The sequence below is a fragment of the Bombina bombina genome, chromosome 10, assembly GCF_027579735.1.
Source record: "Bombina bombina isolate aBomBom1 chromosome 10, aBomBom1.pri, whole genome shotgun sequence".
Classification (NCBI taxonomy): domain Eukaryota; kingdom Metazoa; phylum Chordata; class Amphibia; order Anura; family Bombinatoridae; genus Bombina; species Bombina bombina.
This window is the reverse complement of record NC_069508.1, coordinates 158,648,568-158,652,603: the sequence shown is the minus strand read 5'-3', so window position 1 is coordinate 158,652,603 and position 4,036 is coordinate 158,648,568.

Below are 4,036 nucleotides of genomic sequence, written 5' to 3'. Positions count from 1 at the left end.
TATATATATATATATATATATATATATATATATATATATATATATATATATATATATAGGCATAGATATATAGTGTGCCAAAAAAACATTATATATATATATATATATTTATTTATTTAAGAACAAATAGAACATGTTCTTCTGCGAGAAGATCATTGGAATGTGAAATATTCAGCATTTTCATGTCAGGTTAGCTCACTTGAGAATATGCAATCGGGTTTGCGCACGATTAGGGTGTTAGGTTTTTTTCCACTTTTTTTGCTCTGTTGACTTCTATGATGTAATACGTTATTGCGCGTAATATTCTAACTTCGGCATCTTACGTGCATCGGGTTACCGCATCGGTTAAGCGCACAAGCAAAAACAGTTTGCTTTCAACTGGTAATACGAGCGCTACCCGAGGTGCAAAAGCTTTCTTCTAGAGGTGTTAATGATTGAGCGGGAGCATTAACATTTCACTTGTAATCTGGCCCAGAATTGGAAGCCGAAGTTTCTCAAGTGATCCCAATGCTATATTGTTTTGTTTGTTAAAACCTGTCTCCGCAAACCAGTTTTCAACCAAAAAGCTAAGTTGTCTTTTTCTAAACAGAAACTGGGAGGTTCCCTGAAACTGACATATACAACAGCCTTTTGGTCATTTGTGACTGGGGAAACTTTTGATGTTTCTTCTTGCCTCAATTGTAGGTCTACATTTTGTTTTTACCTACTATGGTGCTCGATCTGCAATCTCCAGTATGTAGGACTAACTACAAGAGAGGTAAGCTCACGTATTTGTGAACATTTGTCCACTATTAGTGTGGGCAAAATCAGTACTCTTTTGGTGGATCACTTTGTGAGGGTCCACAATAAAAACTGCAATTCTCTCAGATGGATGATAATAGAGAGGATGAAGGCCCGGAGGAGGGGACAAATATCAGGTACTGTCCAGACAAGAGATGTACTGGATTTTTAGACTTCAGACCAAGGTACCTTTTGGTCTGAACTCTGAATATGATTTCATCAATTATTGGCATTAGATTTGCCCCTCCCCTCCTCTGAGGGACTTGTGTATATATGTATACATGTGTACATTTGTAACCCTGCGCACCTGTTTATGCTTGCATGTGCACATCTAGTGCACTCTATTTTTATGAGTTGTTACTTTACATCTTGTTTTACACTTTGAGTTTGAGTAACCTCATGTTTAATACTCAGTGGTCATGTCTCCACTTCGATTTCTTAACCATATTGAACAAAGATGAATCATATATTATGTTTCCATTTCCTTTTAATACAAAGAAATGTATAATATATATTGATGGCATAAATTATTAAGTAATAGAACCAGTATTAATACAAAGAACAAAAACTTGTATGTTCCAACAATCCATCTAAAATGGCATAAAATGTGTAGATTATTCCACATTAAGTGTGTATATATATTTTTATATTTTCATCTGACATTGGGTAGCTGCTGTAGAAATTGCTGCACTGTGAGTGTTTTGGGAGAGAGACACTCGTTGAACGGGATGACGTCATCAGAGTTTGCCACAGGTTGAAAGAGGGAGACAAGCGGTTTACAGACGGAGGTATTATCCAAAGCACAAGAGTGCACAGGGAACCCCAGGCAGCAGTAGCTGATACGCTGAAAAAACTCCTTAGGACCAACCAGAGCAACCTGGACGCCAAAAGAGATAAGTCTCTCTACCTACCAGTAAGACTTCAGCGTTATAAACGCACATTCTAACTTTCCAAACAAACCCATATGATTTCTGGGACACAGTGCAATGACTGCAATTTATCAGCCTCCTGCATATGAGTATACTTGTTGTGAATTAACCCTACTGACAGTGCTGAGACGTTCCTTTTTGAATGTTATTTGTTTAGGGGACATTATTGAGATTTAAGAATGAGTTTAAGGGTTTTGGACCATGGTGAATAAGGGGTGAATTGTTTTTAAGGAGCTATTGCACTGGGCGCTCAAGTTTAATGGCTCTGTTTTAGTGCACTGCATAGGATTTAGACTTCATTCTTTTACCTAGTGATTTAGCGCATATTCTCCAAATGTTATTAGTGGAGGATAAGCCAGCCAGAAGCTAAACTTTCCTGCAGAATATGTAGGTCTGCTCTTATTTTGATTCTCATACATGGTTTGTAAATGCGTGCCCCCTCGTAAAAAAACAAAATGCCCCCCCATTTCATTCGTTCTGGAGCCGACCCTGCATTAACTGAAGTCCCCCCTATAGAAAGTTTTTTTTTCAGTCTAGCATTGTTTTGTACAGCTCTGCCTATAACTTGTTTTAGCAATGACATTACATGAATTTAAGCTGTTACCGCTAGCAGGATATCTATTATAACAGATTTTTATATGTATCAACATTGCTGTAGAAATATACCTTAGCAGAGATATTACTAAGTGATTGCAGGTTATAATACCTTATGCAAAAATTGATAACCTAACTGCCTGGTATAATAATAAGTGGCAATACCTTATAAGAGGGTCACGTTATATTGCCATTTGACAGCAATTGTATTAGATACGGTTACTTTGACTTACTATAGCTACCATTATTTTCAAATTAATTATCATACTGAGTTCAAGCTACTTTGAACTGTGTGTGTGTGTGTATAGTCCAGTTGTCTTTATTTGTTATTATTTTTCCAATAAAGTTATATTGCTTGAATGCTTGTGAATTTAAAGACATTTTCTTCCTTGCCTATACCTGCATGCATATTAACTATTAGAGCCTGTCAATCGTCTCTATTTGCAACTCTTTTCGCATTTTGTACATATATTCCACTTCTTTGCCTTAAAAAACTCCTGGGTTTCCATCTGTAAAGTGAAGCGCCGTCCAATCAACTTTCCTGAATTTGGCTGAGTCTGAGCAGACAATATATCCGTACACACTTCAGAATTCATCTGGCTGCTTCTATCACATCATCAATAAACACTAGTCACCCAGTGCCATTGGAAGCCATGCATGCCCATGCCATCACATTGCCTCGACCGTGCTTTACAGATGATGTGGTATGCTTCAGATCATGAGCCATTCCAAGCCTTCGCCATAATTTTTTTGTTCTTATCATTCTGATACAGGTTGACCTTAGTTTAATCTGTCCAAAGAATGCTATTCCAGAACTGGGCTTGCTTTTTTAGATATTTTTTGGTGAAGTCTAATCTGGCCTTTCTATTCTTGAGGCTTATGAATGGTTTGCATCTTGTGTTGAACCCTCTGTATTTGCCCTTGTGAAGTCTCCTCTTTATGGTAGACTTGAATAATGATATGAATACCTCCTGGATAGTGTTCTTCACTTGGCTGGATGTTGTGAAGGGGTCTTTCTATACCATGGAAAGGATCCTAGGATCATCTGCCACTGTTGTCTTCCATGGACGTCAGGGCCTTTTTGTGTTACAGAGATCACCAGTGCATTCTTTTTCTCTCAAAATGTACCAAACTGTTGATTTGGCCACTCCTAATGTTCTTGCTATCTCTCTGATGGATTTCCTTCTTTCTTTTTTTTGCAGCCTAAGAATGGCCTGTTTCACTTGCATTGATAGCTCCTTTGAATGCATGTTGTGGGTTCACAGCAACAACTTCCAAATGTGAATCCCACATCTGGAATCAACCGCAGACCTTTTACCTGCTTAATTGATGATGAAATAATGAAGGAATAGCCCATACCTGTCCATGACACAGCTTTTGAGCCAACTGTCCAATTACTTTTGGTCCCTTGAAAAAAAGGGGGGCTACATATGAAAGAGCTGTAATTCCTAAACCCATCCTCCAATTTGGATGTAAATGCCCTCATATTTAAGCCCATATTCATTATTTAACTGTAACTTTAATTTATTTTGGTAAACAGCTAAAATAACAAAACTTGTGTCAGTGTCCAATTATTTACGGACCTAACTGTATGTGTGTAGCCACCAATCATCAGCTATCTCCCAGCAGTATTGCTCAGTAGTCTACCTAGATGTGTTTTTAAATCAAGGATCCCAAGAGTACAAAGTAGATTTTATAATAAAGTACACAAAAAGTCTCTTAAAATCACACCC